Source organism: Sander vitreus, chromosome 24 (assembly GCF_031162955.1).
Source record: "Sander vitreus isolate 19-12246 chromosome 24, sanVit1, whole genome shotgun sequence".
NCBI classification, from domain to species: domain Eukaryota; kingdom Metazoa; phylum Chordata; class Actinopteri; order Perciformes; family Percidae; genus Sander; species Sander vitreus.
Genome location: NC_135878.1, coordinates 13,039,955 through 13,063,629, shown reverse-complemented (window position 1 = coordinate 13,063,629; position 23,675 = coordinate 13,039,955). Strand labels below are relative to the sequence as shown.

Genomic DNA, 23,675 nt, shown 5'->3' with positions numbered 1-23,675 from the left:
TTCGCTCTGTTCACACAGCCTGGGCCGTCCTCATGGAATCTATGATGTCACGGAGACATGTCCTTAAATGACATGTTAAAATGTCATTAATGTTGTCGCACACTATATGGTATGATAGCTTTTCAAGGAGCAGAGAGAAAAAAGAAACATTATGTGAAATGAATTAAGCAGCCCTTTCAATCCGTGAAGGGCATACACTTAAATAATATCATACCTTAAGTAATATGTCATGCCAACATAAACATCTTTAGTGGCTCCTACAAAAGTATCGGCATCAAAATAAACTTTAAGTGCCAAATGTGACTCATTCTGCAGAATAATGTAGATCATATTGCTTTATTATAATGATTGATGCATTCATGTTTTCATCACTAATGTTGCAGCTGGTAACGGCGGTGCTCATTCTAACGACTTTTTATGCTGCTGGGTAGTTTTAATCTACAAATATACATAATTTTTTTTTAGTTGATTATATTTTTGTTTCAATGATCAGAATCTGTAAAGTAACTAAAGCTGTCAGATAAATGTAATGCAGTAAAAAAAGTACAATATTTTCCCTCTGGAATGTAGTGGAATACAAGTAGAAAGTGATAATACCAAAGAATAAGTACCTCAAAACTGCACAGTACTTGAGTAAATGTACTTAGTTACATTCCACCACTGATCTAAAGTGACACTGGTTAGAATCCACTTCTAAAACGATGCCAACCGCCATATAACTCAATAGTCTTTTAAAAGGCTTTAATTCTGAAAGCCAGCGGAAGTTGTGTTTGTGTTTCCGGGTGTTGGTTGCTCTGACTGAACTGAACGCAGTTAGCGTGTGTGTCTGTGTTAGCATGTCGGCTGAGCGTAAATACGGACACTAATAATTAGGACAGAGCGTTTTTAGCTAGTCACCTTTGACTCGACCAGAGGAAAATATCCGTATTTAAGAACCTGCGTCTGAAACATATTGACTCTGCGACTCGAGGACATTTGATTGGAGATTTCGAGCTAACAACATCCGGATATGAAGAGAACATCGATTGCCAACGAAGAACTGGCGTTACTGGATGTGGTTTTAGACACCGACACGAAGCTGCTGAGAGAAGCAGGTTGGTTTTCTTTCTCCTGCGGGAAATGGCTTTGCTAATAATGTGGTCCGTGTTAAGCTCACGTTAGCTAAACCGTCCACACAGTATGGGAGTTAGCAGCTAGCTCAGCTGCTTACAAGTTGCTGTGCTTATGAGGCTTTTTGTAGACGCTTCACATTATTTGTGAAGTGGTGCATTGTTACTAAGTAGGCTTCATTTAGTCAACTAACTCGAGATACATCTTCTGCTACTTTCTACTGCACTACATGACATTATTTTTTAGCAATTTAAAGAAACTATGTTTCTGGCCTGGCGTACTTAGGTAAACACTGGGCTGTAAACTAAATATCACGTGTCTGAGAGATTAGCGTCGTGTGTGTGTGTGTGTGTGTGTGTGTGTGTGTGTGTGTGTGTGTGTGTGTGTGTGTGTGTGTGTGTGTGTGTAATTGACAATTTAATTACAACAGTTGGTTGGAATGACATAGCTGAGACTGTCCAGTGTATCAGGGCGTCATTGGAAAAGAGAGCTTGCTTTTCATTAGCTCTCCCTAATTATAGATATTAAAAATGATATTAAAAGGTATTGAATTTACCTCCAGCATTTCTGTATATACCCTGTGTTACCATTGAAACCTTTATGAACACTGTAAATAACTCACCGTTATCTATGGCACAACATTGCACTTGTCATAACCAAAAACGTAGAACGCCCCCTCGAGGAATGGAGCGGTTGTTAGTCAGGGTAAGAGAGAGAGAGTGTCTCCAGGCAGAATGAAAGTGGAGAAAAACCAAACGCCATGTTCACTATGGCATATATAAGAATAAACGTAATCACTACCACAAAGACATGAAACAGGCCAGACAGTCTTTCTTCTCTAAAATCATTACTGAAAATATCAACAACAGTAAAGTGCTTTTCTCCACTGTTGATCGAGTTATGAATCCACCATCTACAGCCCCATCAGAGATGCTGTCTGCTGAAAAATGTGAAGAATGTGCTACATTTTTCAACATCAAAATCATAGCCATCAGACAGAATATTAGTGCATCAAGGCCTACAAATCATCCTGTCCTCCAGTTCTCCAGGAATATGACTGCTACCATGCCTTATTTTCTCCCCAGTGACCTCAAAAAATGAAATGATACTGTTGGACAGCTCAGGTCCTTCACCTGCTGCTTGGACCCTCTCCACACCCAATTTTTAAAAACTGTTTTTAACTGCTTAGCACATGAGGTATTAGAAATTATAAACATCTCTTAAATCAGGCGTATTTCCTGCAGCGCTTTAAACAGACATTGAACCACTATTGAAGAGCAAGAGCAATCTTGATGCAACAGTCATCTCTAACTATAGGCCCATCTCCAACCTGCGATTTCTCAGCAAGATAATAGAAAAAAACTGTTTCCTTTCAGCCCAGCAACTATCTAACGCCAAACAACCTTCAGGGCAATAATCAATCAGGCTTTCGGCCCCACCACACCACAGAAACCGCACTTATTAAAGTTGTGAATGATCTGCATTAAAACACCAATTCTAATTAATTATCTGTCCTTGTGCTCCTGGTTCTCAGTGCCGCTTGGCCATCAGATTTTATTACACAGATTAGAAACATGGGTTCGGCCTGTCTAGTCCAGTCTTAAACTGGTTTAGAATTTACCTGCTGAACAGGCAATTCTTTGTGTCCACTGGAGATTTTGTCTCGAACAAAATGGGCATTATGTGTGGCGTTCCCCAAGGTTCAATTCTTGGACCGTTATTGTTTAATCTCTACATGCTCCCACTTGCACGTTATAAAGAAACAACATCAATTGCCATAACTATGCACAGCTGTACATATCCCTATCTCCTGAGGACACGCATCCTATACACTCCCTCATTCATTGTATTTATGATATCAATATGTGGATGTCAGAGAACTTCCTACAACTAAACAAGGATGAAACCAAAATACTTATCTTTGGTGCTAAGGCTCAGAGACAGAAAGTTGCGGCTCATCTCACTTCTCTGTCTCTGGAGAGCAAAAGCGAAGCCATAAATCTGGGTGTGATGTTAGACACAGTGATCTACATTTTATGCATCATATCAAAAATCAGCTTTCTACCCACAAAACAATATTTTTTTTTTAATTAAGGGGCTTTCTGTCAAAAGCAGACTCGTGTGTGTTCTATACATGTTTTGTATATATTTTACTCTGTTTAATTTAAAAAAATATATTGTACGTCGCTTTTGTGTGAAGAACATTGTGTTACATTAACTTGTATGAATAGGGGTATAGAAATAAAGTTTGATTGATGGATCTATAACCTATTCATATTAAAAACATTTTTTTTACCTAGCATATGCTGGTTCGAGCTTCTCGTTAGAAAATAAAATCACTTTCGGGGTTCGGCCGAACAAATGAAAAGGCTGACTAAATTTGACGGAACAATTAAGATTTTAATGACGCGATCAAATAGCAACCAGTGTAAAGTGATAAATAAATATTTATAAAATCGGCAAACATATCGGCAGTGTGAAGGCACTGTCACATTTGTCAAAAAACTACAATATTTAATGATTCCGATTTAGGGATGCACCGATACCACTTTTTTTTAAGATCAAGTACAGACTTACATTTCGGTACTTGCCGATACCGGGTACCGATATGAGTACTTAATAATAATCTCTCTGGGGTCCAAGGGTGTTTTCAGACACACTGATGATTTTGGCCTGCTCTGATATTGTTGTCAATTAGAACAAAGCAGTATTTTCAAAGTACCGTGCCTTTTTTCTATTCAAAGCTCAGTGCCAATAAAATAAATCATATAATTCCTGGTATCAAAATACTGAGTGATGTTTAGAAAGAATGAAGAACGCAAGTAAGATCCTTTTTTAAAACTTTATCATTTTATGAGCCAGTTTGTTTATACTGTAGTTTGTGTGGTTTTATTTCCTCAGCCTAGCGAATGGAAAATAGGTATATTTTACTAGGTAGGTAACTAGATTATAAAAATCAGCTCGAGCAGATGTTGAACAACCGGCGCTTTCACAGCGGTGTAGCCGCGGTGTTTTTACCGTTTATCAGTACAGTTAATCCCACGGGAAGCTACAACACTACAAGCAGAGTGCTCCTATAAGCCTCTAAGCCTGTAGTGAATCGTTGGCGCTGTCACGCATGCACTACTTCCAAGGGGGTAAGCTTCTCCTCGGAACACGTAGCTCCTATGGCGCCATTTTGATGCTATCAAGCCATCACCTCCCGTTAGCATTCCATTGACTGCCATTCATTTTGGCGCCACTTTGACAACGAATAACTTTACATCTGAAGCGTTTAAAGACTCTATTTGTCCATTGTTTATTTCTAAAGAAACACGACAATGTATAAAAGGCTCCATTACCTTGTACCTCACGTTATGGCTCCATAGCAGACGTTTATGTAAAAACAGGCTAACGATTGTGTCATAACCACGTGACTTACTGTCGCACACTAGAGAAATTACAGTACAGGAGAAGCTTGCAGGCAGTTTCGACTAGCTGTTTAAGTTCAGTTACTAATAACTAGCATTTTAGTTAGCAATAATTAGCCTGTGCCTATGTTATCTCCTAACATATACCTACGCTCTCCGTCTCTGCAAGATTCGAATGATTGAGATTTCTCTTGGCACAGCTACCAGAAGACTTACAACTTTCAGACAGGTTGCTCACATCTTTTTTGTGACTTTGCGTCGAGGCGACGCAGACCGCAAGGACTGTGATTGGGCAACTCGTCTTGTGTGTTGATAGTCGGCGTTTCAAGCAGCCCACTGTGGGGAGTAGCAACATGCTAGTCCACTGACATAAGCTTTGCAAATAAACCTGTTTTGAAATTAGCACTTCGCCAGCAAGCAGTACTTTGTGGGCAGTTGTGCTAAAGTTTGCTTGCTAACATAACATAAACTGGCTGGCAGACACCTCGCAAATAACCTCAGACTTATCACCCCCTAGCGTTATGGCGGTGAAATGCACCGCGATGCAAAGCAACCCCCGACGCAGAACTCCGAAAGGGTCACGACGCCGTAGGAGCAACAGCGTAGCACACAGATGCATAAAACGGCATTTATGCCATGATATGGCATAATACATGATTGGAGAGAAAAAAAATTATTCGGATTTTAGTTTACCTGGGCAGGGCACCCAAGTAGAACCTATGTATGGGAAACACTGCTCCCACAGACAGCACTTTTTCTCAACTGCCTGAAATGCCTGAACCATATTCCTGTTTACAGCTACATTGTGTAAGAATTTCTCCCAACTAGCGGTGAAATTGTATATTACAACCAACTGAATTTTACTTTCTAGACCTTCCCATTCCGATCGCGTTTTAAGTCCTACGGTGGCCGAACCCGAAATTAGCTCTTAGTATCGCCATCGTTTTCACGCAGCTGTTCTAGCCACTCCAATATTAACTTTGGTGTTGTTGCTTTGTCCGTCGCGTTGTCGTTTTTAATTCTCTTTTTCGCTTCCCTTGCGAGTAATCTTCCCCCCTCCCTGGCATTCGTCACTGTGAGGGGTGCCACGGAGTGTAAAAGGCCGAAAGGCGGAGGTATGTCCCTCTTTGGCTAATGTATTTTAAAGATGGAGGCGCAACATGCCGGCCGTCATTCGAGCGACTCGCTCGTATGTATTCTGAATGATTTTAAATGGCAGGTTCTACGCTTATGAGAATACTTTGATTAGTTGGTGGAAGTAATTGCACATGAATGAGCACACACTTGTGAAAGTACAAAGGTTTTTTTTTTTGCTAAGAATCGACTCAAAAAAATTACACAATGTAGGTTTCAAATTCCTCAATTAGTAATGTCACTGATTGGGAATGCCAGCCCAGTTCTTCATATGTGCTGCCCATAGGTGCTGCCTGAGCAGGCACAGCCCGCCCAGTGGCTTGTTTGAATTTGGTTGACCAATCACAACAGAGTGGGCCAAGAGCCAAAAGCTCAGGGAGAGGGTTTCAGGTAGAGGAGCTGTAGCAATGGGAAGTATGAGAAACATAATGTTTTTTAAACAACAACAAAGCATGCAAAACTATTCTAGTAGACCCCAAGTATACAAATATGATGCTGAAAAGGAGTATTATACACTGTAAACCCTAATAAGTTCACAGAAAGAAATTATTTTGTAACAGAGTACACAAATATTCATGTTTATAAGTTTACATAACATGAAAATTACATTTACAGTTGCCTTAAATTATCTCAATGTTATCTTATAAATATTGATATTCCTCAACTTATAATTGGGGAGTAATTCACTCAAAATGTTCAATATTTTTCAACTCATATAATGTGAGAAATACCCTCAAAATGTTCAATATTCTTCAACTCGTATAATGTGGGAAATGCACTCAAAATGTTCAATAATTTTCAACTCATAATGTGGGACGTGCACTCAAAATGAATTCTAAACTGAAATACTGATGTCGACTACACAATTGTAATCGGCTAATAATGTTAGAAAACACGAAATTGACACCACAGTGACAATTTAACAATTTTTTTATTCAACACAATGTAATTTTTAAAAGGCACGAATCAAAGGAGCTCAGTCAAAACAAAGTGCTTGTCATAAATTAAAACAGGAAAAGGAAATGACTCCATAACAACAAAATATGTTTTAAAGTACATTAAGTGTTTAATAGTTCCATATTCTGATAGTGGTCATTGCTACAGAGGGTAGATTCAGTATTTTTGGGTCTCCATCTCACATTATTCAGTAAACGTTATGATAAAAACGATGGCTCCTCACTTTTGGTTTTATTTTGCATATTAAACAAAGTAAAAGTTTATTCAGTGGATATTTTAACTTGTAGTAGCTTTTACCACCAACAGATGCTGTTTAACACACATCTGTGTCCTAACATCCTGCTGAGTAGATGAACATGAAGTGGTGCTCACCTCCACCTCCACCACGTCCGACAGAGGCAGAGGAGCTGGTCCTGAGTCAGGTCGCTGGGTGACCAGAGGCTGAGGGCGTCACTCCCCCCTCAAATTTTACGAAAACAGTAGTTATTTGGACTTCTTCAAATTGAAGCTGATGAAGTATCTTTTTAAGGTACCTCTTTCTGATAGAATACATCTTGTCAAGACGTCCATCTCTGATGAGATGGCAATGTTGTGTTCATGGCATAATCACTTAACCTCGGGGCACAGTCGAGGCAACTCACACTATGGCTTCTTACAGTGGTCTGCAAACAATCTGTTAATAATCTGTTTCTGAACAAGGTTATGAGTTTAGTCGTGTGTCTCTCCAGCTCCTTCTAGAATTGATTGCGCAGGTTAACGTTGATTCGGTGGAACTCTGCAAACACCTGTACATGGACAGAATTACACAGAAATGTACAAAGATGAATTAGGAACAGAATTGTGAATGCATTTTAAGAAGTTTTCAGTTGGCAGGTAGCCAAACCCAGGGCAATTCTATTAGGGAGGAGTCAGAACCAAGGTCAAAATAGAAAATTAATTGTCATTCTTTAATTTAAAACAGGCTGTATGATCTGTAATGTTATCTAAAGGAAATTAAAATAATAAACCTCTGTATACTTTGTTTACTGTGAATGGCAAAAAATATGTCACAGCGTGATGTGTTAACTTTTACATCTGCCATTTGCTTTTTGGTGAATCTTTTTTTATTTTTTTAAATCATTTAAATATTGGAAAAATCAATCATGTTCAAAGTGGGCATGCTAAAGAGTCATGTTGATTAATTGCTTTTTACAGGGAGAACAGTAAAATAATAAAAGATTATTTTTATTTATTTATTTTTTTTACCTGTGACTCCATAAGTAGGGCTGGCCATCTGTCCACGACGTCTCTCACCCGTGGAGCTACAAGAGCTCCAACGATTTCTTGGCGACCAAGGGCATAGGTCGTGTTCATGAGCTTGCCTATGACTAATTGGTTTCTCTCAGTCTTTTCGACTTCATGTATGATTTCTTCTCTCGTTGTTTCCAGAGTGGCTGGGGTTTGATCCTTCGGTAGGTTGATGATGTAGGTGACCTCAGCTTTTTGAGCTTTCTTTATGTTTTGATGGGGGTGATCATTGTTGGGGTTGTTTCGGCTCCACCTCCCTGTGTTGATGGCTACTTCTGCAACCCCAGCTTTGGCCAGATTGTTACGGTAAGACGCAACCTTGTACCCTATGTGACGTTTCCATCCCAACTCCCCGTCTTTACCAGCCGTCATTCTGCGACATGGATGACCTCTAATCAAAGCTTGAGCAGCCATTGCCAATTCCTTTTCATGTGGGTATGGTTTAAAACTGTAGATTGTTTCTGCCGTTTTGTTAAGGATTTCACTCTTCTGTGACCTCTTTAACTTAAGCAATTTTCCTGATTCTTCATAAACACGATTTCCTTCTTCTAGTATATGCTCCATTTCATAACCAAAACCGGGAACAACAAAGTGATCAGGCCAACTCTTCTGGCGCTGTAATGCAGGTACATGTGGGAGTATGTCTGTGTAAGAAAATAGAGGGAATGAGGTGTCACCTTCAGGTAAGACGACTCTCAATGTGCCCTCTCTGGTAACTCCTGGATGTCCGCAAGAAGACAAAGATCACCATCAAAGTCCGGATCCTCACAGTGCAGGCTAAAGTCCCCATCCAGTCTCGGCTTGAATCTTCTTGCATTATTTCTTTCAGCTCCTCCACTGACTTTGGTCGCTCAAGTAGAGTAAGTTTCAGGGCGGTGTCTCGTGCAACATACACACGCAGCACATGCTTCTGGGCAGCAGCCATCTTTTGGTTCCTAAAAGACACACGCGCGTTCAATTTCATGGAGAGTGAAGGTGACACACACAACATATACATGTCCACATACCCACTGGTCCACACAAACACTGGGTCACCACTTGAACGATGGGATGTATGGAAGGCCAGCTGCTGTAGTAGGGCAGTTTATTCATGGACCCACTGGTCCGCACAGCTCCAAGTGAATGTTGCAGTCATCTGTTGACCTGCTTCAACAAATCTTCAGTGTAATAATAATATGAAACGTTTGGGTGTCAAGAGCAATCTTCCATCTATGTTGTAAGCGCAGAGAGGTGTTTTGTCATTTAGCTCTGATGGGGTGCCAGATTGTTTGGGAAAAGTTTGTAAGATCTCAGGCGTTCAATGATGTGTGCTCTTGGCAAAGAAAGACAACACTACTGTTAACCAGGAGAACCTGTTCAATTCTACAGTAACTGGGCTGTCCTCCCTCTTGTCCCACAGTCAAGAACATTCCTACATCATAATCAGTTCCATCAATGCAGACCTTTGATGTGCTGTAAATAACATTGCTTGCTGTTATGTGTTCAATGTATGTCTTGGCAACATTTGGAGGCATTGATACCAGTACAGAAGAGACATTTGATGTCTTCTGGTGAGGTTTGAAGAATCCTGAGGCACTGAGATGGTATGCTACCATGTATTGATGGCTGTCTGCAAGTGTTTTTAACACATTTTTAAAGTTGTGTGTCGTGTACAACTCTCTTGAAAAAACGGTGTTTACCCTCAAACCTCATTGTCCACAAATGTACAAGGTCAGGATAGTGTTCAACGTAGTGATGCTTAGGACGGAGTTTGAAATCTGGAAAGGCTTCTTTCAGTATCTCTCTATGATCCTGTATCTTGGACTGTAAATACTGAATGGACTCCTCTATGAATTCTGAGCACAGCGATAACTCTACTACCTCTTTTAAGTCCATTAGCACAGTCCATGCTCCATCTTCTTCAGGAACTGCATTCCCAATAATCAAAGGTCTAAGCAATGTGGCATTGTCATGGCCATTACCACCAATGCTTTTCTTTACAGCGAAGGTCTGTGATATTTTATGAGGTTTGTCAAGCTTGTCTGTGTGCTGGTATGGAAACGATAGAATTCTCTCGTTCAAATATTCAAGGGTGAAGTATTTGCGACGGATCATCTCTCCGATACACAGGGCGAGCTCTACGGGCACAATGCCCTCAAAAAGATCGTGGAGGGCATCAGGTGGAAAGCCAGTGACAGTATGAAAATGCTCTAGATGCTGGCTCAGGACAAAATCTGCCTGAACACCATTCTGACTCTGACTATCCCCATGCATTACAGCATGCACATCACTATTATGGCTGTCTTTTGTCCTAAGACTGAACTCACCACTTGCAACTTCATGAGTCTGAAGTTTAGCTTGTGTCGCTGTGCAGAATCTGCAAAAATATTCTGCTCTAAAAGACTTTGAAAAGCCTGCCAAATCATGGGCTGCAAGATTGTCAGACATTACACACATGACTGTTCCTTGAACTACCTTACCAATAGACTCAATGAATACCCCATCTTGTTCAAGGGTACGGAGTTCTCTCAACAAAGGACCATATGTGTTTTTCATAGTCAAATGTCTGTATGTCAGCCACTTCACATAAAGCTGCAAGCTGAATCACATGCAGAGCTGATCGGTATTTACTGGGAAGATCAGCAAGTGTCCAGTATACTGAACAGATTTTGTGTATTTTGCGTGATGTGCCAAGTGGATTGGCTATTTCCAAATCATCAATGTACAAAATTAGTTTTATCTTTAACGCATCTGAAGACAAGAATGTGTTCTCTTTGAAGTACAAACCATCTTGGTGGCTTACATAATGACTGTTTTGTGCCACTTTTGTTTCTTTAATTTTGTCCAGAATATCTGTATGATTGAAGATCTTTTGTATCAATTCAATTTCAATTCAATTCAGTTTTATTTATAGTATCAAATCATAACGAGTTATCTCGAGACACTTTACAGATAGAGTAGGACTAGACCACACTCTATAATTTACAAAGCCCCAACAATTACAATAATTCCCTCAAGAGCAAGCATTAGCGGTAGCTATTGCGACAGTGGCGAGGAAAAACTCCCTTTTGGGAAGAAACCTCGGACAGACCCAGACTCTTGGTAGGCGGTGTCTGACAGTGCCGGTTGGGGGTGTGATGAACAGTGGTAGTAATAGTCACAATAAAGATAATGGAACAGTGACTACAATAGTAGTCGCAGTAGTTCATGTCATAGTAGGGCAAAGCAGGGCGTTACGGGGTGTAATGTGGGACAGCACAGCATCCGGACACTGCAGGGAATCTCAGAGCGTAGCAGGGTTTAGCAGGTCCGTAGCGACAGCTGCACCCAAGACCCAGGTCTTGGTGCCACCCTAATCCAAGGCGATATTCTGGGTGAAGAAGAAACATAAGGACTCCGGGGAGTAAACTCCCCAGAGCTAGGTTAGTAACGGGCATTTCTGGGAGAAGGACGCACATAAGAGGAACAAATGAAGAGAGAGATGAAAGAGCAGCTCATTGTGTCATAGGGAGGAAGGAAATTCCCCAGCAGTCTAGAATTATAATAGCATAACTAAGAGAGGCAGGCTAAAGAGAGGTGCCGGGTCGGGCTTGAACTCTCCCCTGCCGGAACGGGCTGTACTTCCTGCCTCCCTCTACTCTCACTATATTATTGATTATATGATAGGTAGATCTGATGACTATGAGGAGAAGCAGAGGGAAGCTGGGGTGCTGTGTCTGTAGCAATACACCCTGCCCCGCCGGTCTAGGCATACGCTGCAACTCCTCACTCCCTAACTATAAGCTTTCGGTTGGGGAAATTGTATTTGAGGAACGCTGTCGTTTGGCCGATCCAGGCAGTGTAGGCCACCGCACCGTCTGACTACTGCATCCCTCAGAAGCTTTCGCCGCGTGGTAGAAATTCTCTTCTGTGAAGGGGGGCGAGCCCGGAAAATCGCATCGGCCGCTACCAGTTCCGACTCTGGCAAGGATAACCGGTGTCGAGCAAGAAGATGGATGTTGGCAGGCGGCTGAGTCCCATCGCGCAGTATCCTGGGAGGCCGCCAGGAGAGATGAGATCTGGAGCGACTGATTATGAGCCACGTCCCTAACTATAAGCTTTATCAAAGAGGAGGGTTTTCAGTTTATTCTTAAATGTGGTGACGGTGTCTGCTCCCCGAACCCAGACTGGGAGCTTGTTCCACAGGAGTGGAGCCTGGTAGTTGAAGGCTCTGGCTCCCATTCTACTTTTAGAGACTCTAGGAATCACTAGTAGCTCTGAGTTCTAAGAGCACAGTGCTCTAATGGGACAATAAGGTACTAAGAGCTCTTCTAGATATGATGGTGCTTGACAATTTAGAGCTTTGTAGGTCAGGAGAAGGATTTTAAATTCAATCCTGGATTTTACAGGAAGCCAATGCAGAGAAGCTAGTACAGGGGAAATATGGTCTCTTTTCTTAGTTGTAACACGTGCTGCAGCATTCTGGATCAGCTGGAGAGTCCTAAGGGACTTATTTGAGCATCCTGATAGTAAGGAATTACAGTAGTCCAGCCTGGAAGTAACGAATGCATGGACTAGTTTTTCAGCATCATTTTTAGATAGGATGTTCCTGATTTTGGCAATGTTACGAAGATGGAAAAAGGCTGTTCGTGAGTTTGTTTTAAGTGGGCGTCGAAGGATAAGTCCTGATCAAAAATAACTCCTAGATTTCTGACAGTAGTGGTGTAGGCCAGGGCAATGCCATCTAAGGTAGCTATATCTTTAGATAATGAAGTCCGGAGGTGCTTGGGTCCCAGGACAATAACTTGAGTTTTGTTGGAGTTTAACATCAGAAAATTGTAGGTCATCCAGGATTTTATATCTTTAATGCACGCTTGAAGTTTAGCTAACTGACCGCTTTCGTCTGGCTTAATTGACAGATATAATTGGGTGTCGTCTGCGTAGCAGTGAAAGTTAATTGAGTGTTTCCTAATGATATTGCCTAGAGGAAGCATATATAAGGAGAATAGAATTGGTCCAAGCACCGAGCCTTGAGGAACGCCATGGCTGACTTTACCGTACTTGGAGGATTTATCGTTGATATTAACTAATTGGGATCGCTCAGAGAAATAGGACTTAAACCAGCTTAGTGCGATTCCTTTAATGCCAACTAAATGTTATAGTCTCTGTACCAGGATGGTATGGTCAATAGTGTCAAATGCATGCAAGTATGGAAACAAGTCATTTGTCAGCAGCAGTTAGGTCATTAGTGATTTTCACCAGTGCCGTCTCTGTGCTATGGTGCTTTCTAAATCCTGACTGAAAGTCTTCAAATAGACTATTTCTATGTAGAAAGTCACATAACTGATTAGCGACTACTTTCTCAAGGATCTTGGAGAGAAAGGGAAGGTTAGATATAGGTCTATAGTTGGCTAAGACCTTGGGATCGAGGGTGGGTTTTTTCAGAATAGGTTTTATCACAGCTACTTTAAATGACTGTGGTACATAACCTGTTAATATAGACATATTGATTGTGTCTAATAATGTGGTGTTTACCACGGGTAGTACTTCTTTAAGTAGCCTCGTTGGAATGGGGTCTAGGAGACAGGTAGTTGGCTGAGCTGAAGAGACCTTTAACATTAATTGTTGAAGGTCTATAGGAAAAAAGCAGTTTAAGTATGTATCGGGTCCTGTCGTTCTCTCCAGCCCCCCTGCGCCCAATAGTGAGCCGTTAGAAGCTGTGGGCAAACGGTGATGAATTTTATCCCTAATTGTTATAATTTTATCATTAAAGAAGGTCATGAAGTCGTCACTGCTCAGAGCTATAGGAATAGATGGCTCAATAGAGCTGTGACTCTCTGTCAGCCTGGCTACAGTGCTGAAAAGAAACCTTGGGTTGTTCTTATTTTCTTCTATTAGTGTTGAGTAATAGTCTAATCTGGCATTTCTAAGGGCCCTCCTATAATTTTTCAGACTATCTTGCCAGTCTACACGAGATTCTTCCAGTTTGGTGGAGCGCCATTTACTTTCAAGTTTTCGTGAGATTTGTTTTAATTTGGGAGTTATACCAAGGTGCTAGTTTCCTTTGCATCGCCATCTTCTTTTTGAGAGGAGCAACAGAGTCTAAAGTAGTCCGTAGGCAGGCCGTAGCAGCGTCTACAAAGTTATCAATTTGGGAGGGACTAAAGTTAACATAAGGGTCCTCTGTTATATTAAGGCATGACATTGAGTTAAGTGCTGTCGGAATGTCTTCCTTAAATTTAGCTATAGCACTGTCAGATAGGCATCTAGTGTAGAAACTTTTATTTAATTTTGTATAGTCTGGTAGTAGGAATTCGAAAGTTATTAAAAAATGGTCTGATAATAAAGGATTCTACGGAAATACCATTAAATCGTCAATTTTGATGCCATATGACAGCACAAGGTTGAGGGTGTGGTTAAAACAGTGCGTAGCCTTATGCACACTCTGACTGAAACCAAGTGAATCTAGTAGTGAGTTGAAAGCAATACTAAGGCTATTGCTGTCAACGTCCACATGAATATTAAAATCACCTACAATAAGTAATTTGTCTGATTGAAGGACTATACATGATAAAAACTCAGAATACGGACCTGGTGCTCGGTAAACAACAACAAATATAATTGGCTGTACTGTTTTCCATGTTGGATGTTGAAGATTAAGAACAAGGCTTTCAAACGAGTTATAATTTAGTTTAGGATTAATTAACAGGCTTGAATCAAATATGGCTGCAACTCCCCCTCCTCTGCCTGAGCCTCATGGAATTTGAGTGTTATTATGACTGGGAGGAGTTGCTTCATTTAAACTAACATATTCTTCATGGCCCAGCCAGGTTTCGGTGAGGCAGAGTAAATCAATTTGGTTATCTGATATCAATTTGTTTACCAATATTGCTTTAGACGACATTAAATCTAATATTTAATAGTCCACATTTGATTTTCCTATTCTGTTCTATCCTTGCAGTGGTTGTTTTAATTCCAATTGGGTTGTTGAGTATAGCACCTTTTGTTAGTTTGATTTAATCGGTCTCAGTCGGGGGACAGATACTGTGGTTATGGGATTATAAATGGATGGTTGCTCAAAATGAAGTGCAGAGGAGCGTGTTGCGCTGTGCCTCTGATTACTGATATTACTGATTCTTACTGATTCTTACTGGAATGATATAGCTGGTCTGTGGGTTAGCAGAGTTATTTGTAAAGGAGTGAGAGCTTATGGGAGAATATAACTGGGAAGTGCGCTTGTGCGTTTGTTTACGAGGTGCAAAAATTGAAGGTTTGCGTCTGCACGGCGAGCCGCAGATTCCCACGTAGCATGGCAATTACAAAGTCAGCCTATTACCACCTTAAAAATATATCAAGGGTTAAAGGACTTATGTCTCAGAAGGATTTGGAAAAAATTGTCCATGCTTTTATCTTCAGTAGACTTGACTACTGTAACGGTGTCTTTACAGGTCTCCCTAAAAAATCTGACAGCTGCAGCTGATTCAGAGCGCTGCTGCTCGATTCCTCACTAAGACCAAGAAAGTGGATCACATCACTCCAGTACTGAAGTCTCTACACTGGCTTCCAGTGCCTCAAATAATTGATTTCAAAATACTTTTGCTGGTTTATAAATCACTAAACGGTTTAGGGCAAAAATACATTTCTGATCTGCTACTGCACTATGAACCACCCAGACCTCTCATGTCGTCTGGGACAGGTCTACTTGTTGTCCCCAGAGTCAGAACTAAACAGGGGGAAGCAGCATTCAGTTTTTACGCTCCACATATCTGGAACAAACTCCCAGAAAACTGCAGGTCCGCAGCAACTCTCAGTTCTTTTAAATCAAAGCTAAAGACCTATCTTTTTGATATTGCCTTTCTTTAAATAACTGTTCATTTGTTATACTGAAGTTGCATTGATGACACTGTATGACATTCTATAACTGCCCTTTAATGTTTAATTTCTTATACTGCACTGTCAATTTTATTCTTGTCTTTTTATGTTTTAATCTGCTTATTTTTTTTATCGTTTTCTAACTGCTCTTAAATGTTTTATGTAAAGCCCTTTGAATTGCCCTGTTGCTGAAATGTGCTATACCAATAAAGCTGCCTTGCCTTGCCTAGTCCTTATGAGAGTGAACAAAGCTAATTAGCAAAGTATAGATACAATTCACATTAATAGCTGTTTGTTTGTGTTTCAGCTTTACCTTCAGATGTCCAGAAAGTGATTGTTGGTGAAGAACATCAGCAGGAGTGGAGCTCCAGTCTGGACCAGGAGGACACAAAGCCCCCCACACATTAAAGAGGAACAGGAGGAACTCCGGATCAGTCAGGACGGAGAGCAGCTTCAAGGGCCGGAGGAGGCTGATATCACCAAGTTCACATTCACTCCGGTCCCTGTGAAGAGTGAAGATGAAGAAGAGAATCCTCAGTTCTCACAGCTTCATCAAAGACAAACTGAAGCGATGAAAACTGGAAACACGTCTGAACCCGAGACTGATGACAGTGAATGGAAGGAGACCAGAGAACCTCCGTCAGGTTTAAACTCTCTGAATAACGATGAAGTCCCTGTCTGTGATTCGACATGTGGTACTGGTGAAGAACCAGTAAGCTGCTTTGAGTGTGGGAAAAGATTTGGCACCAGTGGACGTCTGAAGAGACACATGAGATCTCATACAGCCGAGAAACTATTTAGCTGCTCAGTCTGTAAGAAAGCTTTTCTAAAGAGTGGACATTTACAGTCACACATGAGAATCCACACCGGAGAAAAACCGTTTAGCTGCTCGATCTGTACGAAAGCTTTTACAGAGAGTGGAAGTTTAAACAGACACATGCGAATCCACACAGGAGAGAAGCCTTTTAGCTGCTCCATCTGTAAGAAAGCTTTTATAGATAGTGGACAGCTGAAGAAACACATGAGAATCCACACAGGAGAGAAGCCATTTAGCTGCTCAGTCTGTAAGAAAGCGTTTGCAGACAGTGGACATTTACAGAAACACATGAGAATCCATACAGGAGAGAAGCCATTTAGCTGCTCAGTCTGTAAGAAAGCTTTTACAGTAAGTGGACATTTAAAGGCACACCTGAGAATCCACACGGGAGAGAAGCCATTTAGCTGCTCCGTGTGTAAGAAAGCTTTCACAGAGAGTGGACATTTAAGGGAACACATGAGAATCCACACAGGAGAGAAACCGTTTAGCTGCTCTTTCTGTAGCAAAGCTTTTAGTAAAAGTGGACATGTACAGGCACACATGAGAATCCACACAGGAGAGAAACCATTTAGCTGCCCTTTCTGTAGCAAAGCTTTTAGTAAAAGTGGAAATTTACAGACACACGTGAGAATCCACACAGGAGAGAACCTGTGTGGAGTGGAGCTCCAGTCTGAAACAAGAGCAGAGAATGTCAGTCAGGTTTAAAAAATCTAAAAATGAATGAGTCTCTAAAGGGTATGCAAGATGTTATAGTCTATAGTTATAGTAAGTACAATAATTAAATAAAAAAAAATAAACAAAAGATTTTGACAGCTATTAAAAGTTGATTGGATGAAGAAGTTAATATTACTGTGGGGTTCCATGAAACTCTATAGTATAAAGGCAACAGCTGCTTTTGGTCTTGCGCTTCCTTCACTTCAGAAAAAGCAACAACTCTACTGCATCTCTGTAGCTTGACAAGCCAGACCCACATCTGGATGTTGGGTCTGGGAACTCACCATTGGCAGGGCTCAATCCGAGGGGGCGGGATGAACGCTTGTCTTTTAAATTCCCTCTGCACGCAATAGGATAACGCTACAACCAACCAGAGCAACGAAGAAGGTAGCAGAGCTGGTTGACAGATTAAACTTTTGCCGTATCCGGTCGGCAAAACTCCGAACACATCTTCCCTTTTTAAGAACGACTTCAGTGCCGTTCTTTGTTCCTCCAAGTCTTCCAGAGTTGCGGCCAAAGCTGGTTCGAAAGACAGTTGTTCGCCAGCAGCCATCTTCTTTGTTTTCAAGTAGCAGGGAGTTCACACAGAACCGTCACAACTCTGCCGTCATTATGTTAAGCCCGCCCAGCGACTCTATACAACCCCTGGCTGCAAATTACATTTGCTGCCGCTAGGGTGCGTCTAGATTTCTCGGCTAGCATCTCTCGGCTGGGGGGGGGGCAGATCAGCTCTGTTAAAGCATGGCCTACTGAAAGTAGCCCAATAAGGAAATTATTCTCCAGCAGATGTCACGTGCGTCTGCTTAGGGTAAACCAGTTGGCATCACTGACTTACGAGCTAACAGGAAACAACTGAAGAACAAAAGAAGTTAGCACCAAGCTAACGACAAGGACTGAAGCTGCCAGCTTCCTCCAGCCTGCACGATTGGATACGACCCAACAGAGTCTGCATAGCACCAGCGATACCATAGCAACAGCAGTTAAGCAAATCTGTAAACTGTTTAACTTCTGTTAATGTACAGTATCATTGTTTCCCACAGGTTGAGAATTTACTTGTGGTTGTGGGTTGCCCAGGATGTGACGGTGTGACATGTGATGGCTGCGTTCTGTAATAAACTAGTCAAATGAAGGTTTATGAACTATTTTTTGAAAAGAATTACATTAACCGATAATTAAGAAAGAATAACTATTTACATATCAAGCAAAACAGACTTAAAGGTATAATATGTAACATTTCTGCATTAAAATGTCTAAAAACGACCATACCTATGTTTTTTTGAGTTGTGTAGTTACACTATCCCAAATGTTTCCACCAAATGTCAAACCCAGAGAAATCTGTTATTTTATTTTCAGACATGGGACGTTTCCTTTAGTCGCCCGTCAGTGGCGTCATATAACCTTTCACCCTCTAGTTACTCGTAACTTCCGTCAAAACACGGCACCCAGATGATACGTTCAAGCCTAATTGTAAATCATACAATGTCACAGAGAAAAATACTCCTAACCGTAATATGGCTTTTTCTGCCACGCAGCATCATTTTGTGATTGATTATATGCCACTTTGCAACACAGTAATACAGCAGAGATCTTATTTATTGATCCATATCAATATTGATCCAGCTTAACGTTACTACAATGTGTTGGTTGACAAGTAGCTAACATTAATGCTAATGCTTGGTGGGTAATATAAGGTTACAACATCGTTCAACACGCTCATAAAGTTATTAGTAGCATGATTGTTTTCACCATGGATAAAAGCAGCGCTGGGCTAACCCACGAATGAGTTCACCAGTAATGTTAACATTAGGTGTATAGATAGACTAATCTAATGCTAATTTAGCCAGCTAGCACACCCCGGTCTGTCTGCCTCACTCTCCCAGTGCAAACAACACTATAAGTACTATACAGCACTTAACGCCGGTGTCGGGTGCTTACGACACTAACGGCAGTTTAATAAAGCGTCGGGAAACCGACCATATCAGACCCAGATCCAAGTCACAACAGCCGCCATCCATAATGTTAGCTACATCTCTGTTAGCGCTACCGGTGTTCGGTGCCGAAAATCGCCTCCCTGCCGAATTTCTCCTCCTTTCACGTTTAGCTGTCTGTACAGTTAGCTAAATTAAACCAACAAAAGGTGGGTTAACCACCAAAAGGAATAGTTAGGATTACAGAAAAGTGAAGGAGGAGATCGTTCCAGGCAGCTTGGAGATGTTCTGCCCCTGCACAACAGCCATCGACCGTCCTTGCCGTCCCAGCCGGAGGTTCCCCCGGCAATCCCCACCCGCACCTGTCTCTCAGCCTCGTTGAGTAGCTAGCTAGCGTTACAACAAACCCCGTCAGCTCGGTGTTGAAACCATCCAAAAGGTGACAATTGACATGTGAAATATATTGTGATAGTCACTGTGGTTTTAGCTGCTGGCTAATGTTAGCTTGCTGGCTCACTAGCTAACTGGTCAGCAGAAATACTGAGAAAGTAAAGAAAAACTTAATTATGTTGGGGAAAATACAGCTATTTTATTAGAATGACATGAATAAACGTTACTAAACGTAACGTGAATAAACTTGAATGGGTAAACTCATCCGTGAACAGATGCATTCTAACCAGCGAAGGTGTTTAACAATAAAAACTACAACTCCCATAATTCCATGCAACTTCCCAACATCAAAAGTCCGTGTTTACGATCCATCGTTTTGGTTGAGAGACCCCTAGCGGCAGAAAGTTATATATTGTACGTTTAATTATGACATTTTTTATATATACATATATATATATATATATATATACATACATTTTTATATATATATATTTTTTTTTCATCTGACACAATTTCAGGGTAGTTTTTAGGGCTGCATGATATGAGGAAAATATGCCATATGCCATAATGTTGTTGAATATCGCAATATTACAATAAATAAACATATTAAAATGTACTCAGTTCTGCCTTTCTGCTGCTTTCAGTGTTCTGCTAAAATACAACAACTTTGCTTGTTGAATTTAAAACAAATGAAAGGAAAGTGTAGCCATGATGATTTTTGCCAAATGTTAACGGTTCAGCAGTGAAAATACCACATTACCTGGAGCCAAAATGTTGTATGTATACCAGGTATATCTGAAGTAAATTCTTGTTCATTTTGTTTGTTAGATCATTGTTAGTTTTGAAGTGTTTTAATCCGTGTTTTGGGGATCCTAAACACTATTACATACATACTATACATGTCCTGTTGCACTCATAAAGATCTCATCTGCATGGGCGTCAGTTTGGTTTAAAATGTGCTGGGGACAGAGACGCATTCGGAAGTACATTTCCAGAAGTGCTGGGTACAATGACGCATTCATTTTTTTTTCTCTTTCGCGCAGGTCATGTTTTGAAAGACACTGTCCTGTAGCTTACTAATGAATAAAAACGTGGTTTAATGTACGTAAACAATGATCAGTGATTACCAAATGTATCTCTCATATTGCTCCTCATAACCACTGAAAACTGTCAAAAAATCTAACCCAAAGTCCAATTATTATGGATGTTATCTGACATTAAGCGTTTCTGCTTCATTAGAGCCTATGTAAGGAAAAAGCTTAACATGGTTTAATGTACCTAAACAACGATCAATCATCACCACATTTCTCTCTCATATTGCTCCTCATAACCACTGAAAACTGTCAAAAAATCGAACCCAAAGTCCAATTATTATGGACGTTATCTGACATTAAGCGTTTCTGCTTCACATTTTGAGCAGGGCAGCGGAGCGGCTGTGGGTTGACTCCCCACGGTTCTCATGGGGTTTATAAGTCCTAACGTGAAAATGCTTAATGTGGTTTAATGTAGGTAAACAACATAAATAACGATCAATCATCACCACATTTCTGGTTCGATTTTTTTCAGTTTTCAATGGTTATGAGGAGCAATATGAGAGAGAAATTTGGTAATCATTGATCATTGTTTAGGTACAAGTTTTTTCCTCGCCATAGGCGCCAATGAAGAAGACAACGCTAATGTGAGATAACTTCTATAATCGTTGGATTTCAGTTTAGTTCTTTTGACAGGCTTAAGTGTTCATTACAAGATATGGCCATGAGACATTTGGTGATCGTTGATTGTTGTTTAGGTACATTAAACCACGTTAAGCTTTTTTTCACGTTAAGCAGAATGTCCCGACAGGCAGCGTTGTGAACAGAGAAGCGTGCAGCCAGCGCAGCAGCAGAGCGGTTGTGTCTGTGCCTGCCCTGTGGGGATAGAGATTGTTGTGGATTTTTTTGGCATCTGTCGCGCAAGAATTATGTGTTATAGACTTTTTATTATTATTTTTTTAACTAAATTGAGCTTGAGGTTTTCAAAAAAAGTGGTGGGTTCAAAACGCGTCCCTACCGTCCCCACTGAAATCGACGCCTATGCTCTATATAACTCTTGAGTTGCAGTTTAAAACTTTTACAGCCAATTAAAGGAAATGACGGGTTTTATTCGGGCTCAAGTTCATATATACAGTTAATGGATACAGGCACGGAGAACTGAAGGCTCGGTTAGCAACGATTAGCGGAGGATTTGTTGGCTTGTTAGTCTATATCACCAATCATAGACAAACAAAACGTAGCATTCATTTACCGTCATTTCAACACGGTCAAAAAACGGTCTTTGCTTTTCCTGCATCAGCAAAACCTGTGTGAAGTTACCTTTTGATTATAATACCTTCTTCTGATGGAGTAAGGTCTGGCTACACCGCAGGTGCATTCTGGGATAGGAGAAAGGAAAAAAAAAACACTAATTTATTGTCTTTTGTCCATTTTGTCTTTTTACACACCTTTTAACTTTGGACGAAAACAGGATTGTATGATATTGTTTGAAAACGTATGCACAACAATTCATATGATATCTTACGAAATTACAGCAACAATCGACCAGTCTTTACTGGTACATTTAGCTGAGAAAATGCTATTATGAGCCAGGTACAGAGCTAGCCTGGTCCTACCAGACTGATACATTCTGCCCAGAGCCACTCTGGATCTGCCATAACCAATCGCTAACGTTTGGTCGTGACACGTCATGCGCATGCGCAACAAGAGGGGAGGCCGACAACTATCGGCTTATATTCTTTCTTTTACTGTCTATGCTTATATTTAGCATTAGCATCGTTAGCCTTAGCAAACTCCTTCACCACTAACGGAGCGAGCTGGAAAATCAAACTTTTCCCGAACCCCGTGGAGAGGAGGACCACAACATCATAGCCACCAACAGCGAAATGAATGGCTTCGCTCGCATCTTTCTCGCGCACGTCCTCAACGTCATCATTCTCAGCCACTCCCTCTGTTCGCTGATTGGACCGCCAAATATTTGGCTGGAGAAAACCCAGGAATATACCGCGAACCCAGACGGAGTACTGAAGCGAAATGAAAATGGAGCGGAAGTACGTAGGAGGGCGGAGCCAGGCTAGTGCAGAGCATCGTGGGGAGACGGTCCTTTAAGTGCCCGTTATACAGTTGAGTTTAGCCGACAAAAAGTGAGCGTCATGCGGCAATGACAGTTAAGTTTAGACACCAAAAGGAAATTTTCCCGGGTCCGAGTCATAACATGATTTACGGCAGGCAGACCGGCTCTACGGTCACACATTCTGACAGGTAACAGATTTCGGCGTAACACAGGAAAAGCCTGTGCTAGCGTATCCAGACAGGTAAAAGGTAGCAGGAGATTTATTCATATAGGCCTAGTTGTGTTTTTAATTTTATTTTAGAATTCATCTGATGTAGTTATGGCTGATACTGGGGAAGGGCCATCACAGGAAAAGAAAAGGAAACTAAACAAAGAACTTAAAGCTAAAAGGGGGAGTGACAGCCTACGGGCTAAAACCGAGTCAACTTTGGTCGGGTTTTCAACAGATGGAGACAGGGATTGTACAGTAAATGATTCAAAACCGACCCTGAATTGGCCCGCAGGTATGCAATATGTCTATTTCATTCATGAAATAACTTGCGCAATGTGGTTGTACGTGCGTGAGGGGTGAGTAGCCTGCATTCAATTACGTTCCCCTTCCATTCAGCCCTCGTTTGTTCTTGGTTTTAGTCCGTGTTTGTGTTAGCCTACTGTTTTCTTTTTGTCCCCCTGTACTTTTATAAAGCATCCTTGGGTTTCATGTAATGCGCTATATAAATCGAATAAGTTACTATTATTATTATTACGTTGGTTGCTACGACAAACTCCTTCTTTGGCTCGTGGCACAGTGACAGTGATACCCGGTTTCGCTCACGATACATCCAAAGTTACCGTATGCAACACTTGAAATGCAACGATGCATCTGTAACTTATTAACTTACTTATTGCAACTATAACCTCTCGCCCGCCATGTTGATGACACATATGACGTCAAGTCAGCAAGTCGGAGCACCAACATCTCTACCGAGTTTCCGAGCTGTTGTTCAAACTTCA

At 41.1% G+C, this 23,675-nt stretch overlaps 1 pseudogene across 1 annotated transcript; it reads left to right on the top strand.

Annotated features, from left to right (window-relative positions):
• Positions 1–793: 793 nt before the first annotated feature.
• LOC144512821 (uncharacterized) lies at positions 794–18,519 on the top strand (annotated as a pseudogene). The gene is made up of 2 exons (XR_013501043.1): positions 794–1,094; positions 16,036–18,519. The product of XR_013501043.1 is annotated as an uncharacterized LOC144512821 (transcript).
• The last annotated feature ends 5,156 nt before the right edge of the window (positions 18,520–23,675 follow it).